The following is a 21,533-nucleotide window of genomic DNA, read 5'->3' as shown; positions in this document are numbered from 1 at the left end:
GCCATTCATGCCTTTACCTGAGAGATCAGAGACCACTTTGCCTACCAACCCCAGGTGAGAAAATGGAAAGACAGTATTGCTTGTGACCCAGGAAATAGGTTCTGATTAGATACAGAATCAACCAATGAGTTGTTGATCTTAGACTCTCCTGCCTTTCAGAACTATGAGAAATAAATGTTTACAAGATTCCCAGCCTATGGGACCTCATTACAGAAGTGTGAGTAAATGGAGGTAGCAGGAGACAGTACAGCCTTATAGCATCCCCCTACTCCCTGACCCCAACCCCTGATCCTGACTCCAGACAACCCAGAACAATCTGACATCACATCCTTGTTTAAGACCCACCACAGCTAAGAGAAAATCTAGTCACTATGGTGATCGCGAAGACCTACATGGTCATGCCTCTGTCCGTCTTATTACCCTTTCCACCTCTTTCAACTGAGAACTTGCCATGCCATTGCCCCATTGGTCCATGTGGTGCATGCCCATCTTAAACCTGATCCTAGACTGCACTGGTCTTGCCCAAGGTTGGGTGTTCCTGATCCTTCTGAACCACGCAAACCTCTCAGAGTGGCTCCCTGACTGACTAAGTAAAGGATCCCCTGCATATTTTGTCTCAGAACCCTAATGAGATTATATCTGTTCCTTTCTTTCTAGCCAGTCCATATTCCTGCTTCTTCAGTCTGTTTTCTTCCCAAAAGAATGTAAATTCCAAAAAAAGCAAGAAAATGGCTGGTTCTTTTCATTTTAGTATTTAATTGAAAATAGTCCAGTGTGCAGTGGGTGTTCAGTAAATGTTAGTGACAGACCGAGGGAATAAAGGAATGAAGACCAGGCCCATTTCTGGAGCTTTTGCCATTCTTTTCTTTAACCTTCCAACAATTCTAGGTTATTTTAGTTCATGGCATATGGAGAAATAAACGAAGTCCTGAAAAGACTTACTAAAGTGTAAAAATTTGCATTTTCAATCTATTCTCAGGAGGTGGGGATGAATGACTCAAGCCGTGGGCTGTACTGTGTATAATGTTGGTACTAGACCCTTTAGCTGTGCCCTAGCCCATGTGGCACATGGACATAATGAGAACTAATGAGTGGAGGAAACATGCAATGGGAAAAGGGGACCTTGTTTTCTGAGGGGACTATCAGAAGCTCAAACACAAGCAGTCAACCAGCAAACTGTAAGAAGAGACATTTCGGGGAAGGGGCGTGGTTAAGAGCAAGTACTGCTCTTGCACAGGACTTATAAGTGTGCTTTCCAGCACCCATGTGTGGCAGTTTACAACAGCCTGTAACTCCAGGTCCAGGGGATCTCACGCCCTCTTGTGGCATCCACTGGCAGCTGTACGCATTTACACGCCTATATTTTCACACAGACACAGATACCTTCACATAATTAAAAAAAAATAAAAGTCTTTAAATAATAATGAAAGAAAAGAACATTTTCAAAAGGTGAGGGCAGAAATGGTCCTGGATGGCCCAGAAGGTGAACACCACTTGGGAGAGTTTCAGGTTGGATGTGAAATATCCCTCAACAAGCTCGTCAGGTATTTGAGCATTTCGTTGTCAACTGATGGAGCTGTTTGATGATGTCAAACTCTGAGGAGACGAAACTCTGCTGCAGAAAGTAGCTCACAGGGATGTGAAGCTTACGGCCTTGTCTTGTTTCCTCCCTGGCCTCAGTTTCCGGTTCTGACAGGATGTAAGGATGGGAAGTTTCCTAACTGTACTTCCCTGCTGCCATGGTAAAACCTGTGACTGTATCCCCTCCAGTGGTGAGGCAAAACTCATAAGATGTTGTTGCACTCACACCTGTGACTGGGTGGAAATAGAACAAGTATTCTTTCTGATAATACGTCTTTTCTGTTTCTACCTGCTTAGCATATTTTTGATTCCTATGGTAGTCATCTGGGTTTGCTTAGTACGTGTACTAATTTGCTTTTCATTTGCAGGCAGCCTATTTTATAAAGGAAAGGAGTTTATTGACTTCAATTTTTTCTTCCTTCTTTTATGATTTTATTTTCATTTTAGACAGTGTCTCACTATGTAGCTCTGGTTGGCCTGGAACTCATTAACTATGACTTTGGGTCTTAAAATCCAACATGGGTTCAGCAAGACATATCAAATTCAAATGAAAGCAGTAGGCGAGAAGCTCTGAGTGCAAGGGACTCACTCATCTCTAGAGCCTACTTATCCTTAGGGTTAATTTGAGTAAGATCAGGCTGGCCTCAAAATCACAAAAATCCACCTATCTCTGCCTCCGAAGTGCTGGGATCCAAGGTATAGGCCATCACATCCAGCTGATCTCACAGCCTTGAAGGTAAGAAGGCCCAGTACCATGATGCAGGCTACAATAGAAAAATGGATTATTTTTTTCTCCTAGCTACAACATCGCATACCAGGAAACCTGTGTGTCTCTGTGAGTACCTCTCTCTTTATGGAGCCTTTAGGATTAATTTATGGGAGGGATGGTGGGTGGGTGCCACCCTAGTGGCTTAATCTAATAATCTAATCATTTCCCAAAGGCCCCACCTTTAAATACAATAGGCGGATTAAGTTTCTACCTTCTTAATAGCATTAACTATGACTTTAGGGCTTAAACTCCAGCATGGGTTCCGCTGGACAAATCACACTCAAATCAAAGCACTGGGCATGGAGCTCTCGGGCTTGTATGCTGAGGTGGGTCCAGGCTCATTCCTAGATCTCACCTCTCCCTAAGGCAGACCATTAGGTGTTTGTGAAATAGCTTCATAACATCTAGTCTCTAACATGTAAAAAATTAGGAAACAGCTTGTGGATTATTTTTTTTCTATTCTTTTCTCTCCCGTCTCTCTGTCCTCTCTGTCTCTCTGTCTCTCTGTCTCTGTCTCTCTCTGTCTCTCTCTGTCTCTGTCTCTCTCTCTCTCTCTCTCTCTCTCTCTCTCTCTCTCTGTGTGTGTGTGTGAGAAACTGAGTCTCCCTATGTAGCCCAGGCTGGCCTAAACTTGTTATGTAGCCTAGGCTGGCCTAGAACTCACAATTCCACCTATAGCTTAGAATAAAATTATCTACCATTATAGCCAGCAGGTTGTGCTTCTTATCCTCTTTTCAAAGATGGGCTGGAATTAAGCTCGGGAAAGAGGACTTGTGTCACTAAAATGACTATATGAGGAGAGGACAGTTCCTAAATAAGCAACTTTATCTTCTCTGTTCATAGCACAGTCAGAACCAAAATTAATCTTCCCAACGTTTATAGGCAGGCATTGTTGGATTAGCTTGGGAAACTACGTGTGCGCCAAGGGTGACTTTGAACAGAAATGTAGACTGATACCAAGCTTTATGGTTCTATCACATGCTTTCAAATCCTACAGTGGACATTTTTACTCAGTGTTAGGAGGTTTTAACACTGCTCTCTCCTCCCCAAAAAGTTATCTTACAGCCCCAGTTCTTACTGTCTCTAAATAAGTATGACCTTATTGAAAATACAGTTTTTTATTTTATTAATAACATCAGGCCATATTTTAGTAGGGCAGTTCCTAATTTAGCAAGACTAGCTCTTTCTAGAAAGGGGGAAGATAAAGAGAGAGAGAGAGAAAATGTCTTCCATTCCTCCATCTGATAAGAGAATAATATCTGGAATATGAATGTATAAAACAACAAGAAACAAATTGATTTTAAAAGTGAGCAACCATGAGCTCAGCAGCTATGGATGTCTGCACTAGGTCTGTGTAAGAATTAGCCTGGTGTCAGGCCTGGATGGAAGAAAGGCTCAGAGGGCCTCATCCCTCACTGCTGAGGTGTTTACTGCTGATAGGTTCAGGGAGAGAAGGAGTCACTGCCTTCAGTTCTGCACTACCTGGTGACTCCATTAGGTTTCAATGGATAGTTCTGACAATGCTCACACATATGGATCTAGTCAACTAAAATTAGTCATAAATCAAAATCAAAGGTCTGGTTGGGGTAGGAGTAACAGTGAGGGATGCTACAGCAATAAAAAGGTGTTTTGGAGAGAATATAATCAGAACTAATTGTATAAATGCATGAAATTATGAAAGATCAAGATAAACCATTTTTAAAAAAGAAATAGGCAAATGACCTGATTAGACTTTTAAAAAGATATGTATTTTTTATCTTATATGTATGAGCATTTTGACTGCATGTATGTTTGGGTACCATGTGTATGTCTGGTACCCTTGGAAACCAAAAGAGGGTATCAGTTTCCCCTGGAACTTGAGTTTAGATGGTTGTGAATTGCCATGTGGTTTCTGAGAATCAAGGTCCTTTGTAAGAACAGCTAGTGCTCTTATCCTGTGAGTTATCGTTCCAGCCCCTAGATAGACAGGTCTTAGAGATGTACAAGTGGCAGCAAATACACAGAAAAAAGTGTTCACATCATGAGCTATTATGGAAATGCTAAGCCACAGTAATGTATAATTTATAATTCCTTTCAATGACTGTCTCAGAAACACAAATAGCAATAACCACACCAAAGTGGGGGGGGATCCCCAAATGCTGCTGAGGGTACAATGAGAATTCCAACAGTTTGTAGGGAAGTTAAGAAGTACAACTATTACATTAAATAGGAGGGTGGCTCTTCAAAAACCAGAAACAGACGTGACTATATGATTTGTCCCTGGTACTGAGTAGATAGCCAAAGGAAGTGAAATCAGTATATTAAAGAGATAGCTACACCATATGTTTATATCCAAGATATCAATCCACTCTATCTAACTAGCAATAGATGAGCAGGTAAGGGAAAGCATGCAATTCTGTCATCTGAAACAACAAATGGGATGGAAGATGTTTGACATGAATGTCAGGCACAGAAGGACAGACTCACGTGCTGTGACTTGTATATGAAGCGTCTCCCAAAGGGTTCGTGTGAGGAAGACTTGGGTAATAGTCGGTGAAGGTGATTGGATGAAGATGACAGCAGCACGGGAATAATGCATCCATTGCACTTGTGGCTGATTAGGAGATGGGACCTGGTAGGAGGATGTAAATCACGAAGGAAAGGCTTTGAAGGCTTTATCTGGTCCCCAATGCTCTCCCTTTGCTTTCTGCTTCCTGACCATCATGAGCTAAAACTCTCTATCACACACTCCTGCCTCCTGTTGGCCCGAAGCATGGAGTTAGCTAATCTGTCCCTGAGCCAAATACATAACCTCTTACCCGTTAAGTTGCTTCTCTTAGGCATTTGTCACATGGATGAAAAACTAGATTGCAATGGCTATTCTTAGTTGTCTATGTGACGACATCTGGCGTTAACTAAAACTCAAAAATGGCTGTGCACACCTGTGCCGGGTTTTTGCTTAATTAAATCATCAAAATGGGAAGATCCACTTGCAATCCAGATCTTTGCAGTGGGAAAGCATGCCTTGAATGCAGATCTCTGGAGATATGAAGACTGGGCTACATCTTCTGCTGGAAACCTAGATAAAGGAAGAGTTTCTCTCGATGCCTGCTTGCTCTCACCCTCACTAGCAACTCCATTTTCTCATTGGCATTAGAACTACTTCTTTAGGATTCCTATGTATATGGGAGACCAGACAAGATATCCAGCCTCGTGGACTAAACAACTCCTGGATTCTTGGACCTTACATTTATAGGCGGGCATTGTTGGATTAGCTGGACCACAGCCTGTAGCTTATTCTAATAAATGTCAGAGAGAGAGAGAGAGAGAGAGAGAGAGAGAGAGAGAGAGAGAGAGAGAGAGACTTTATGCGTTCTGTTACCCTAGGGACGTTGACAAACCCATGGACTATATGTTCCCATATGGGTGTGGAAGCTGAATAGTTGACCCTACAGAAGTAGAGAGCTTGATAGGTGGCAGAACCTGATAAAGATGTTGGAGAGGTAGTGATGGATAAGGGTAGTCACAGAACATAGGGGCTCCTGAAGAGCAAAGATAATGTTAATGACCCATGGTAGTTAGGACAACTGTGGTTGTCTATGTGATTTGGATATCTTGTAAGTGGAAAGGGATGTTCCAGCACATAGAGTGAAAATGACCAATATGCTCATCACTGTGATCTGATTGGATGCATTGTATACATGTCTTGAAATGCTGTACTCTAGAAGTATACTACTACGTTTGAGTACTTAATACATGTGAATAATCTACAGGAAGGAAGGGAAAATTAGGACCAAGAGACACACAGGGAAAGCTGGCTATGTGAAGACAGAAGGAGAGATTAGAATGATTTAGCCATAAACCAAGGAATGCCTGGAGCTTTCCATACTAGGAACAGGCAAGGAAAGATCATATACTAGTTAACTGGGATAAGCAAGGTGCTTGATTTTGGATTTCTAGATTTCAGAATAAATCTCTTTTGTTTTAATCTACCTAGCTTGTGATACTCTGTTACACAGCCATGCGATAGGGGGCATTCTTAGAAATACAAGCCGAGAGAATCCCTCCTCTCCTAGCTGATTGGATTCTTCTAGGTGGTCTAGGCAATGCACACAGCATAAACTATTATATCGGAAGACAGGACACAAAGATCCATTTGTCTGCAGATCTCTGCGTCCAGAACACTTAGAGAGGCTGCCTGAGCACTGAGGACTTGGCAAGTTTCACAACCCCTGAGTTCAGTCAGCGACTCACAGGAACTCACCACTGGAGTGGCCCACTCACAGCGCTAGGTGTATCCGACACAGAACTGAACAGCGTTCCCTTCCTGATGATTGTACTTGGGGTTTCCATCACATCGTGCATTCCAGCATTTCTGTCCCCTCTGGAAGTATTAAATCGTGGGGAGGTTGTCTTTCTCACCTTATTTTACTTCCTTCTCTGCCCCTTTCTTATTGATCATGGTTCTCCTGCAGACTTCCCTCTGTATCTATGAAATTGATTTGAGGAACCCCAAGACTCCCAAGTCCTCAGATATCTAAGTATCTTGAGGTGACACAGTCCTATATTTGCATGTAATGTAACATGCATTTTCACGTGTTTTCACCCATGGAAGTGGAGTTTGCAGGTTCGGCCAAGCTGTCTGTAGTTTGATTATTCCCTCATCTCTGGAATTCCTCTCCTTAGACCAGACTTTCCTGCTATTATTTTCAATTACATCACCATCTTTCCACCTTCAAGTCTTTTGTGAACACGATTGTCAGCTTATTTAAGAGGGTGAAACTCATTAAGCCACATTTCTGCCTCACTTTCTTCAATCATGCATTTTACATGCATGCACTAGTGCATTCCCATGCACACATGCACATACGTGAGCATTCGTGTAAATTCAGTCTCCTTCCATCTTTTTGTCTTGTATCTCTATATTGGTTTTCTTCATGATGCCAATATGGCTGCAGAGATCCTTTTTTTTTTTTTTTTTTCTTTTTTCTTTTTTTTTTTTTCCGGGGCTGGGGACCGAACCCAGGACCTTAAGCTTCCTAGGCAAGCGCTCTACTACTGAGCCAAATCCCCAACCCCTGCAGAGATCCTTTTAAGATTCATTTTACCTTCTTTTTCTGCCCAGAGGGAGAATGACAGATTGGTTGTTTGGGGAAAAAATAGTATCAATTCATAGGCTCCCTCCTCCTCCTCTTCCTTCTTTGAAATAGATCTCACTGTGCAGAGCCCTAGCTGGCATGGGACTCTCTATATAGACCAGGCTGGCCTTGAATTCACAGAGATCTGCCTGCCTCTGCCACCCAAGTGCTGCCCAAGGTGTGCACCACCCTGCTGTGCTCAGGGCTCTCCTTAAGAACTAACAGTGAGCCTCCCTCAGATGCTGGCAGACTGCTAGCTCCTGAGCTAAGAACTCAACTGAAGGAGCAATGCATGTGTGTCACACGGACGGGTGTCCTCAGGATGGATGAATGTCTCAGATGCGTTGACATCTGTCGGGGTGGACTGCTGCTCCTATTTGGGTCTGGAATGTCCCCCAAAGGCCCATAGGTTAAAACAATGGTTCTCAACTTGGGGGCCATGACACCCTTTTGGGGGGAGTCAAATGACCTTTTCCCAGGGGTCACATATCAGGTACCCTATATTCATATTACAATTTATAATGGTAGCAAAATTACAGTTATGAAGTAGCAACAAAAATAATTTTATGGTTGACAACCATTGGGTTAGAGGCTTAATTCTTAGTCTCTGGTGCCTCTGGATGTCTTCATGTCATTAGGGGCATGGCTTTCCAGGAGATTGTAGGATGTTGGGTTTCATTCCTCCTTTCTCTTAGCTACTTGGCTATGCGGTAAGTAGATTTTCTTCACATTTACTCCATCATGATACACGATGATAGGCCTAGACAACTGAGGGAAAACCCCAGAACCCATACTATAAGTAACTCTAATAATTTAATCTTCAGGAAGCAGATTAAAGGAGTGTACTGAATAGGTTTGTGTCAACTTGACATAGGCTAGGTCATCTGAGAGGTAGGAACCTTAATTAAGAAAATGTCCCTCAATATTTGGTTGTATGCAAGCTTGGGAGGGCATTTTCTTAATTAGTGATTGACGGGAAAGGGCCCAGGCCATTGTGCCACCCCTTGGTCGGTGGAACTGGGTTCTACAAGAAAGCAGGCTGAGCAAGCTATGGACTGGAAACTTCTCCTCTATGGCCTCTGCATCAGCTCCTGCCTCCAGGTTCCTGCCCTGTTTGAATTCCTGCCCTCATTTCCTCAGTGATGGACTATGATATGGAAGTGCAAACTAAAGTAAACCCCTTTCCCCCTGAGTTGCCTTGGTCTTGGTGTTTCAGTAGAAATCCTAAGACAAGGCTTTCCATATAGCCAGGATCAACTTCCGGAGCCAGGACTAAGGTGAACCTCTCTCCTCCCATGATAGCCCTTCATGTAAAGTCAGCCACCTGGCCTTTCCTGCTTTCTGGTGGCATTCGAGAAGGCTAACGAAGTCACAGTATTACATCCCATAGGCTGGTGACCCCTTTCTCTTTACAGTCTTTAACATAAACATCATGAACTCATGGCATGTTCTGGAACCTTCTCAATACTCCTTATACATCCTACCACTCTATGATGTTCAACTAGAATTTACTTACTTCTGTCTTGTTGCATCCACTGTCATCTCTGTGAGTAACTGGTTCTATCCATCTCCCATAACACTGCCTGAGGAGTGTAAGCACCAGAAGGGCAGAGCCAGGGCCAAGGCTGCCTTTCTCATACCAGGCCCTAGTGATGCGGAGTATCTTGTACATCATAGGTGCTCATTAAAAATGCGATGAGCAAACTAATGTAATAAGTACAATGGCAAAGGACAGAACCATGATAAACAGTCATTCGACTCCCCCCCAAAAGGGGATCATGACCCCCATCTGGAGAACCATTGTTCTAACCCATGGGCCTTCAGGGGACATTCCAGACCCAATCAAGAGCAGCAGCCCAGCCTGACAGAAGGCCATCGGTGCCAATGACAACTTTTATATGAATGTATACATGCTCATGAGTATGTTTATACTTTTTAAAAGATTTATTTTACTTACTGTGTATGAGTGTTTTGTCTGCATGTCTATCATATGTGTATCTGACACACTCAGATGTCAGAAGAGGCCATTAGATTGCCCAGACTGCAGTTTCAGATGTTCGTGGGCTGCCATTTGGGTGCTAGGAACAAAACCCAGTTCTTTTGCAAGAGCAACAACTGCTCTTAATTCTGAGCCCCATGTTGAGCTCTGATACTTTTTATTGATGGGTTTATGTACTCTTTTTTTTTTAACTGACACCATAGCACCGATGTCTATATACCTATATCATCTATCCATATATCTATATATGAAATTCTTTATAAATAAGGTTATATAATCTAAGCCAAGAAGCTGCTATGCAGGCTGATTGGAGAGAAAAATTATTAGAAATCTATATTCTGACCTTTCTGGGAATTCTGGGAACTAGAACACCAACTTACCAGGCAATATATGCTCAGAGTTACAATAGTGACATCACTGTTTTGGGGATAACCAATTGCTTTCTGAATAAATTTGAGGCCTGCTCCACAGAGAATTCATACCTGGAACTATAAAACCTGATCAAAAACTTGTGTCTGGGGTGGTCATAGGCCCTATGGGGAAACCTGTTGTTTTGCTATGTAGACACATTATCAAAACATACCTTGTAAATATTTATGTTAATATCCATAGATCAGTGTTGCTCTTAGTTTTAGTCAAGGGAGCATAGGTTTGCAGTGATAACAGTAAATGAAGAGATTCATAGCTATTCAAAGTGCTACTTAAGTGATGATTGAGACATTCATTGGGACAGCTGTTGAGCCCTAAATGGGACATCTTTATTCCTCCACTCCAGAGGTTAGGGTACATGGAGGGAGAGGATGTAAAAACAATGTAAAATCTGGAAGATGGGAAGGAATGATGCAAATGCTGTCTTCTGGACATGACAGTCCATTGTACCCACGGACCCACAGCAACAGTGGCTACATGTACATTACCTTCCTAAGTCTGGGCCCAGTAACATTTCCTCAGTGATTGGGGAGGAGTTAACATGGCTTCACTCCTGAGAGAAGAACTGTAGTTAGTGGTTGGTTGGGGGAACAGGGTCATAGTCTTTAGTATGTAACTACTAGTAAGTTGCCCTTGCTTAAGTAAATAGCTCACTACTCACGCTCAAGTAGGCAGCCCCAATGAAAGGCAGTGGGTCACAAAAGGAAACAAAACAAACATAAAATATGAAGTAGGAAGGGGACTTGTTGGAAGTCAACTTGTTCAAGTCAAAGGGAAGGGGTGAGATGCGAAAGGTAATGGGGAAGGTACAATTAAAGGACCTTTCATTTGTGTTGGAAATTGTGAAAGAATAGACAAGTTAATTTTCTTTTAAAAGTGGGATATGGGGGTTGGGGATTTAGCTCAGTGGTAGAGCACTTGTCTAGCAAGCGCAAGGCCCTGGGTTCGGTCCCCAGCTCTGAAAAAAAAAAAAAAGTGGGATATGGAGGCCAATGGAGGCACTGAGCATCCTGCTCTATCACCCTCCACGTTAGTCCTTTGATACAGGGTCTCTCGTGAACTTGGAGCTAGACTGGTAGCCAGCAAGCTCCACTGACCTTCCTGCTTTTATGCCTCTGCAATACTGAGGTTGAAACGTGTGTAGTCAATCCCAGTATTTTACACGGATACTGGGGTTTGAACTCACATCTTCACGCTTGTGTACTAAGTACCTTTACCTACCAATAGTCTTCTCAGTCAACATTCTTTTGTACAGAACTGTGTCTATATTTCAGGTTCAGCATATTCTTGAAAATGGTGCATTTCCTATGTACTGTAGAACACTGTTACTCACTGTTTTAGGCCAGAGAGAAGACCCCACAGGGACCTGCAAAGCAAAGTGAGAACAACCTTTAAGAATGACATGCACTCTTAACCTTTGTCCGAAAGCAATAACAGGATCCTAAAAATGTCCTTTGCATCTAGTTAGCATTGAATACAGTACTCTACTGTGTGATCTCACACAGTATTATTCATTTTCAAATTCTCTGAGACTTGGAAGATGCAGCAGTTCTTGGGCCAGAAGGATGGCTCAGTATATAAACATACTTGTCCAGAAAGCCTGCTGGCTTGATTTAGTTCTAGAATTCATATAAAAAGCAGGATGCTGTAGTACATATTTGTAATCCCAGAAACCCTAGGGCAAAATGGGAAGCAGAGACAGAATTGTCAGGAGGCTTGTGAGCCAGCTGGGCTAGAATACACTGTCAGTGGCAAATAACAGAGACCCCGCCTCAGGGAGAAATAGGAGAACTTAGAGATCTCTGGGAAGTCCTCCTCTGATCTTCACGTGTTCATACACACACACACACACACACACACACACACACACACAGCACACATACACACAACACATACTCGTACTACATATACAAATACTACAAACAAATATGCTACACACACCACATACATATTGTACACACACCAAACATACTGCATATATACTATACATCATACACACATACTACATACACATACTATATGCATACTACATACACACAGTACATACACACTCCATATATATACTACATACTATATATACATATATATACTACACCCCATACACACATACCACAGATACACCCCTAATACCACATATACATACCACATATACATATATAAACAGTAATACACACACTACATATATAAATACTACCCACACTTACTATACACACATACTACATATACTACACCTTGCTACACAAACATACTGCACACACACTCTACAAGCATGCTACATACACACTATACATACATTCTACATATGTTACCTCCACATACTACCTCATACGTATTATACACACTATACAAATATATCACAGACTATACATGAATATTAATACACACTACATAAATACATATAATACATTACCAAACACACCACATACTTCACATCTACTTTGTACACACTGCCCCCACATACTATATACATATACATCATAGATAGTATACACATACTACAATACGCCATGCATACATAGACACTACCCATATATATTATATACACACTACATACATACTATACAAACACTACTTACAACTGCACATGCACTACCCATACACATTACATACAAACACACTATACACACTACACAAAACACTACAAACACAAACACTACAAACATTTTATATACATAATATCTCCGCATACTATACAAACATACTACATACACACTACACATACACTCTACACACACTATCCACACATTACATACACACACTACATATAGACTGTACATACCTACTATCCAAACACTACACACCTTTCCATTACACATACTCACTACATATACTACCCACATATACTACTACATACACATTACATATGCACACAACTACAAACATACACTATGCACACTACACATACTATATACACTACACATACACACATACACACTATACATACTACTCATATACACATACACACTATACATACTACCCATACACACATACTACCCCTAGACACTCCATACACACATACTGTATACATACTAGACACACACTACAAACTCACACACTTTAAAAATATAGTGATTCTCTATCACAGTGTCACAAATAACATTTCTGTGGTTCAATTTAAAAAACAAAAAAAAACAACAGCTTGCCCTTTGTGTTTTCCAGTTCCAACCCCCACGCCCCCTCACTTCATCTTTTACACTTCTTTTTTTTTTCTTTCAGCCACTATTATGAAGGAGAGATACCTATGTGGTTCATGCTGCACTGTGAATAAGACGAAGTTTGGGATAGAATCACCAAGGAGATAAAAGCAAGTTTACCGTAAGTCAGATTAGCACTTCCTGAGGCTCTGGGTAAAAAAATATATATTCTTTAAATTTCTTTTTTTTTTCCAAGTTTGTTTTTCCCTTCCATCTTTTCCAAATAAGCCCACAGACTCAAAGACGTTCTGGACCTGTTGGTTTGCTCCCTTCTTTCCCAGCAGCTGTATGATGTGTGGCCACCCATACCCAACATTATTTTCTCAGTGAGGGTCTCAGGAGATGTCTGCCTTACATTGCACAAAAGCCATTCACCCATTCATCTCCAATGTGCGTTCTCTATGCGTATGCGATCCCGGGTTGAAGCTGGTCACTGGAAACCCAGAGAGGGAAGATCAAGCCTATCCTCAGGGGGCCTACACTCTAGGGGGGAAGCAGACAGAGCTTGTAATTAGGAGTCACCACAAAGGGGACAGAATGCCTTTCCAGAGCTCTCCCAGGCAGTGAAAATGGAGCAAGATCCCAGAGGAGGAGGAGGAGGCTCCTGAGGGAGGTCTCAGAGCTGCGGGAGTCACAGAGACAATAGCACGCTTATGTTCTCTGCAAGCTGGCCACACGCATCTCCTGCTTGCATTGTTTCTGGTTCAAATCCTACTGCTTTATTTAGAAGCCTTGGATCCTCGGATGGAAAACTTAAGAAATAGCGGGGGACAGTGTGAGCTCCCAGGTCGGAATCAGAAAGCCCTAGGTTGGAAGTTCCGCTCTACCTCTTTCTTGTTGTGTGAACCCCCAACTCTCAAAGATTCAGTTTCCTTCTCAAAAATAAATAAATAAATAAATAAATAAATAAATAAATAAATAGAAAGACTAGTGAGATTAATTTAAAAGCGTAAAGCCCAAGAAGGGTGGAGCAGAGAGCCTGCATCATGAAGTGTTCACTCCAGGGTATAGTCATGATGCCCTTCTGTATGGTTCACCACATTAAACTCTGTACTTTTTCTAAAGACTCCTGATAGAAAAGGGGTAGGGGTAACACCTAAATCCTGCCCTGCCCTCTGTGAACTGGTGACCCCTCCCTGGTCACGGAAGCAGGCAGGTCATTTAAAAAATGTAATTTTCGAAATGACATTCTTCATGCTAAGTCCAGGGCAGGCATGTCTATTCTGCTCAGAGAGAGCTGGGGCAGTAACCCAGAAAGGAGAGGTAGCCCTCGCTTCGCCATTCTGCGGCCCAGGCTGCTGACAAAAGAATTGTGCAAATGAACCTTTAAATCCGTAAATAGTGCCCCCACAATGCCGGGAAGAATGCAGCGGCGACAAAGGGCAATATTCACAGTTTATCTCAGGGTGATGGATCTGAATGGACGCATGAACACGGGTTTGTTAGAGAAAGAGCTGGCCACAGCCCCCCGCCGGGAACCCAGTGGCCGCAGTCTGCAGTGCAAACAGTCAGTCTAAATCCTGAACAATTAGGGGAAACCAAGCTGCCTTTATCTGAACTTCAACTTGTTCTCATGATTGATATGGGAAATGAAAAGTTGTACACTGCTCGGGAAGGGTCTGTTGGCCCTGGCTGCATGCAGGGCCACGGAGAAGGTGTGTGGTGTGTATTTCATATACAGAGTGTAAGAAGCACACCACCCAGGTTAGTGGGGGACTGGGGCGGTCCTCAGACTGGCCTGGGGGCATTTACCTAGGTGGGTATTGTTCCCAAGCAATAAAATACGACAGTGGTTATTTCAGTTACATCAAAGTCTCCTTATTTGATTTTGGGTAAGGATTTGCTTTGAAGGTGGGGAGTGCATTAGATTCTCTTTGCCTGGCTTGAGTCTAGTTGGGCTCATCTGTCTGCTCTCAGTTTTGACACCCGAAGAATGGGAATAGGGGCCGCTTCCTACAAAAATGTGTGACATGCAATTGCTAAGCACAGAGTAGACAGGAAGTGTTCTATTCCGCAGTTCAGTATCTTAGAGTTTGAATTTGCCTTCACAGTGAGGGCACCAGGATGTGTGAATGTGAGCGGGCACCTCAGACTGCTTCAGCGAGTTGGATGGGGGCATCTATAAGCAAGAAGAGGAATGTAGACACCCAATAAATGGTGTCCAGTTCAAGGCCAGGAACAGTGGCATTTACACCTCAGAGTCTTGAATCTCTTCCTCAGGGAGCCATGAGTGGAATCAAGTCACAGAAGGAAAGACTGGGGTACAAGGAAGAAGTGGGCATGAAAAGATGACAACGTTTGAGTGCCCATTGGTGGGAAGGAAAGTCTGGGATGCTGTGGGCATAGGGCCTCCTGGCTGAAGAGCAGGGTTTGTGGAAGGGGGAGGTGAGAGGCAGGAGGAATGAGCAGATCTTCAAAGACTTTCACAATCAGGTAAAGATCTGCCTTTCACCCTGTAGGTAATGGAAAACACCATATCCTGGAGCAGCAGGCTACCCTCTCATATGTTCCATGAGGGGATCTTTTGAGGCTCTGGCCTGACTGGTGTGGTGCAGCGGTACACAGGCTTGTCCCATGCAGAACCAACAAGGCTCAGTGACATATTCGATGTGGGAGAGAGGTCAAAGGTGGCAAAGGTTGTGAGCCTTTGACTCCTACGCTCATTCATTCATTAATGAAACATCGTGGTCCTTTCCAAAATTCCACAGGCTAGCCCACTCGTTGCCAGGAACTTACATAATCAATCACTTAATTACACCGTAGACTCCCGGGGAGGGAAGTAGAGGGAATGTGTACCTTCCAATAAGCATTCTGTTCTCCCAAGCTCACATGGGAACTGTTCACACTGGTACTTTACCAAGGCAGAAACAGATGCCATCATTCCCTCATCTTCATAGAGGGGGAAACTGAGGCTCAGGACAATTACGTGATTGATTTGCCCAAGCCTGAGCTGGGATTTGAACTGGGTTCTGACGACAAAGCCCTTCACTGTCCTTTATGCTAAATGCCTCTAGTGAGGCTGGCTGGGAGGCACGCAGGCCACAGCACAAAAAGATCGGTGCTCAGGCCACTCTCCGAAACAGACTTCCAAGAACCCTGTTCAAAGCAGCCTGAGGCATTCAGCTCTGCCCGGCATTCACTGTGGAAGTATTTCCTTTGTCCCCACCATCAGAGGTAAGTGACATCTTGAACAGCTCAGGAAGATTAAATAGCTCGGCTCCCTTGGAAAGCTTAAGAAAAGAGTGAGAGAAAGAGAGAGGGAGAGAGAGAAGAAAGGGGCCACGCCGGCCATTATGGAGCTGCCTCCCCCAACCCCTTTTCTGTGAAAGAGCTCCCAAGAAGCGCCATTGGAAGAAGCAGGCGCAGATAAGACTACAATGACAGAGAGCCCGAGAACTCCAGAGAACCCCGGGCTGGGCGCGGTGAATACGGATTACTGCGGCTTGGAGCAGCTGAAGAAAAGGAGAATCCCAGTCAGGATGGAAGTGAGGAATTCCTTTTTTCCCCCTTCCCCTCGGAGACTCCAGTTCACTGCGCAACAACAATGCGAGGTGGGGGGCACTTGACATGCCCCTCTTCCAGGCCATGTTGGCGCCCCATGTGGGGCTCCCGGGGAACAAGGGCGGTGCAAACCCAAACAAAGCCGATTTTAACCCAATAAACTCACCCCACATTCTCAAATAGAAATGCCAAAAGCTTGGGCTTGCTGAGTACCCATCCACTGCCCAAACACAGGGGACAAACAAGGCCTTGGGCTGGACGTGTTTGAATAGCAAAATTCACCTTCTGTAATGCTTGCTTCCTTTTTGTTTTGCTTCAGTGAAAGGAAGACTTTGCTAGCAGTTGACAACCTTCCTGCGATTGTGATTATTCTTGTTGTTGAGGTTGGTGGTGCTGAGGATGGAGCTTGGGGCCTCGTCCACCCCTCAACAAGCACCGCACCAATGTCTCTTCTTAAAAATACGCTATCCTATTTCTTCCCAAACCACACCCTTGGACACTCAACACTCATTTGGGAAATGTGCAAATTAGACTGCAAATTATTGGCTCTGAGTTCGAGTTGCACAGCCTACTGATATTCTGGGAACAATTCCTTTGCTGCTTCAAATTTTGTTTCTCTCTTGCAAAGCTTTAAGTCCGAGCTACAGGTTTTGATCCCTTTGGAGGTCGAATACCAGATATTTTGCATTATATAACAATTCATAACTAGGAAAATTACAGTTATGAAGACGCAATAACAACAAAACGAATTTTTGAGACAGGTGTCTCTGTGTAACAACCTGGCTTGTCCCAGACTTCTGTAGACCAGGCTGCCTTTGAACTCAGAGACCTGCTTGCTTCTGCCTCTTGAGTGCTGGGATTAACCACTGACCAGCCAACAAAGAAATAATTTTATAGTTGGGGTCACCACAGCATGAGAAATTGCAGTAAAGGGTCAGCATTAGGAAGATTGAGAACCACTGTTCCTAGTACCTCTTGCTTGCAAGATGCAGCCAGCAGTCTCTTAAAGCCTTCTCCACAGTATGTAACCCCTAGCAAGAATTTCTTGTGAATGAAGCATGCCAAGTCTGGCTTCTTGGGGGTAGGGAGGAAGTAGCGTAAGGCAATAAATGTCACAGTATTCAAACTGTAAATGCACTTTTTTTTCCCAAAATGAACTATTTTCATTATTTCCCATTTTTTGGGGATAAAAATCAGTGCGTTAAAAATCCACCTAGTAATGACTATATTACCCCCCCCCCCAGTGTCCTTGGGAAATTTACCCCAAAATTCGAGTTTCTGTTCAGTTACATAAGGTTACCAATGGTTTTGGTTAGCAAAGGTTACCAACCTTTTCTTCAGGTGCTCTAATGGTTTGCCCATCTCTTACCTTAAAAGTAAGCAGGGGAGGTACTGAATCCAGAAATGGGATTTCAGAGGAAGAATGTGTGTGACAAACTTGAAAGTCATCATTCCCTCTAAGTCAGTTCCCAGAGGGAATAATATGCTTACCAAAATAATACCAGCCGTTTTGGGGTCAGAGGAGAAGATGAGGGATGAGGATTGAATTCAGGTCTTACACATGCCAGACCAGCACTCTAGCACTATGCTACAACCTAATTGTTTTAAACTTTTATTTTGAGATGGTCTTGCTCTGTTGCCCAGGTGGGCCTTAAACTTGCGATCTGCGTCCCCCAGCTTCCTGGGTAGCTGCGATTACAGTTTTAACAGATTTAACAGCTTAACAGACTTTCTCTCTGTGCCTTACCTTTCAAAACTCCTTTCCCCTTCCCCACTTCCTCTCTATTTCACTCGCTTCCCCTTCTTGCTCTTAGTCTCTTCTTGCCTCTCTGAGCTTATGTCCATAGTGGAAAGAGCTCTGAGCAACCTGAAGTAGGGGAAGCTTCTGTCACTCTGGAGTCCTTAGGCCTTGGAGCCTGAGCCCGGTGCATGATATGCTAAGTTTCCCTCTGAAGGGGCCCTTGCCCAGTATGTCTCTCTTTTATGCACAGAGGAGAGGAGCCTTCCAGCAGCTGCTTCATCTCTCCCTTGCTTCCCCTGCAGACATTAGGGTCAGAATCTCTTGAGACCATGAACGCTTTCACAGGGGGGAAAGACAGTGAGCTATGGATAAGACACCATGGTGACCAATGTCCTTCCCATTGCACTCCTCCAGCAGGGCAGGACAGTCACAGAACTTCTCTGGGCTTGGCTTCCTAGGTTGAGAGTATGAGTATCTAGGAACTCTGGTGAGGACAGAGAAAGCTCCATGAGGAAGAAAGTGCATACAGGAGAGAGGGTGGATGAGCAGGCTGCCTTCATGGGCTTTGGAGCCTAAGTCTGCAAACACTGCACACAGAGTATCAGGAGGCTGTACCTTGGATGTTTCCTGTATAACATGGGGGAATTGGGACCTCTTCACCAATGCTTGGCTCTTAGAACAGTGCCCATCAGTGGTTACTGCTCATATCCACACAGCCATCTCCCTAGCCCTTAGTATTCTGGTTTTGACATTGCCTTTCTTCGGTACTTAGCTATATGAACTGGCCTTCTTTCACGTGTGTGAGAGAGACTGACGGTTCCCAAATCCTAGCTGTTCATGCCATTCAGGACTTACTATTCACTCACCTTGGCAATTGGCAACAGGTTTACAAAACTTCTGCCCTGATCCACATGCTTTCTGGCCTTTTTGTGCTAGCCAGATTTTCTAATGGGGAAAAGTATTAGTCTCCTTAGCAGCTGATACTGAGTTATTGCTCTAAAGCTATAAACCTCGACTTTTGAATGCTTCCACCAATGAAACATCTTATGTCAAAAGCACATTCCAGTTGATGTTATGGGGGACATGATAAATAGTAAGAGACTACACTGTGTTCTGAATTCTTTAAGCTATCAGGAATAAACCTATGTAGAATATACTGTTTATGACTGAGTGATGCAGAAGCACTTAGCCTATGAGATAAGCTAACATTCCTTCCACTGCATCTAGCGAATACGCAGCCTATCTTGTTTTCAATCAAGCCATTGTATAATTCCTTCACAGGGGAAAAAAAACACTAAAAGAGACCAAATACCAAAAGGTATTTTTCTTGTAGAGAAACATAGAAACGTTTTATATTTGTTCTGGCTCTTCAAAGTAGACATAGCAGAAGAAGAATTTATCGTGAGGTGAGCCAGGGTGACAGCCAGGATACGATTTTTGGTTTTGTTGTTGTCGTACTTTTCTCTTTAGTAAGATTTCCCACCCTCTCCTCTCTCCATCTCTCAGATCCTGTGAAATCAGCGTTATGCTTCTCTGAGGATGGGAGGTTTCCTTCAAAGCTTCCCTGGGCCCCCCTCAAGCTGTTCTCTATATCCCCTGCAGGTGTGGAAGGAAACTCCTATGGCGGTCATCGGATTGACTTAGCTGAGACTTCTGAAGACTGTGACTGGCTTGTCATTGAGGGCACTTTTATTCGCACAATGAGATCTCTCTTCTTTCTGCTAATTGTAGGGAGAGAGAGAAAGATGGTAGATGGGTAAAGTGCTTGCAGTGCAAACACGAAGACTTGAGTGTGTTCCCCAAGAATGCCTGAAAATTAAATGGGCATGGTAGTCGCCTGTGCTCTTAATCCCCATACTGGAGAGGCAGAGCCAAATGGATCTCAGGGGATCCTTCTAACCTAGAGGAATCAGAAACTCAGGTAAAAAAAATAAGAGACTATGTCTCAAAACAGACTAAGGTGGATGACAGATAGCAGTCCTGAGGCATGACACCCAAGAGTGATCTATCCATATGAACATGTGGACATTCACAGAATCTATTTTAAGGTCAAGGAAAGAGCTATGGTTTTTTTCCAGTTATCTGTTTCTGACTTTCTCCTTTGCTTTTCAGATCCCGTTGCCCTTAAGTCTGACTTCTAGGACAGTTCATTTCAGGTCACCAAATGCCAAATTCTCCTTTGTGGCTATCCTCGTTACAAATCTGATGTCCTCCTTCTTTCTTTTCTGCCACTGCCATGCCATCCAGACTAAGGAAAACCCAGAAACTCTGGGGCCACGTGAGCCAGGGCCACGGTCACATCAGTAAGCACTACATGCACCCAGGAGGCTGCGGGAATGCTGGAGGCACACGTCACCACAGGATCGACTTTGACAAATACCATCCAGGTTATTTCAGGAAAGTTAGGAGGAGGCGTTACCACTTGAAGAGGAACCAGAGCTTCTGCCCAACTGTCAACCTGGATAAATTATGGACGTTGATCAGTGAGCAGACACGGGTCAATGCTGTAAAAAACAGGACTGGAGCTGTTCCCATCACTGATGTTCGATCAGGCTACTACAAAGTTCTGGGGAAGGGAAGCTCCCTAAGGAATCCCTCATTGTGAGGGCAAAGTCTTCTTCAGCTGAAGAGAAGACTAATGGTATTGGAGGTGCCTGTGTTCTGGTGGCTTAGAGGTTAATTAAATACTAACATTTTCAAACAAAACAAAACAAAACAAAACAACAAACAACAACAACAACAACAACAAAAACCAAATCTGTTGTCTTTGTCTGGAACGATGCAGGCTCCAGTGGCCAGTTCCTTGTCCTTGAATAGTAATACAAAGTTTTAAGCACAAAGAGTCCTCACTATATCTACAGACTCACCGTCTCCCACATGGTCTTTGGCACTTCTGCCTGGCCTGGGTTCTCTAGCCATGCTGTCATCACCTGGCATGCGTGCCCAGTGTCGGCATTACTCAGAACTTCAGGGACATCAGTGACTCTCTGTTGTTCCCAAGGCCACTGCTGTATCACATCAGCATCCCACAACCCTAATGACCACAGCAGATGCCAGAGTCAGTCGTGTGGCAAAGAAACTGCCTAGAACCTTCTCACTACTGGACAATTAGCACCTACCTGTGTGGAAATGATAGATGGGTCATGAAAACTGGTGTGTCCAACTTTCCAACATGTTGCATCATGGGACAATGATCAATCAG

The 21,533-nt window shown here is 43.6% G+C and overlaps 2 pseudogenes; both read left to right on the top strand.

Moving 5' to 3' along the window:
* Positions 1 to 19,975, top strand: part of LOC116906029 — a 33,909-nt pseudogene extending 13,934 nt beyond the window's left edge.
* A 592-nt stretch (positions 19,976 to 20,567) lies between these two features.
* LOC116905777 lies at positions 20,568 to 21,004 on the top strand (annotated as a pseudogene).
* Positions 21,005 to 21,533: the final 529 nt, after the last annotated feature.

This window comes from Rattus rattus, chromosome 7 (assembly GCF_011064425.1).
Source record: "Rattus rattus isolate New Zealand chromosome 7, Rrattus_CSIRO_v1, whole genome shotgun sequence".
Lineage (NCBI taxonomy): Eukaryota > Metazoa > Chordata > Mammalia > Rodentia > Muridae > Rattus > Rattus rattus.
Note: the sequence above shows the minus strand (reverse complement) of the source record. Positions and strands in the feature narration are given on the sequence as shown.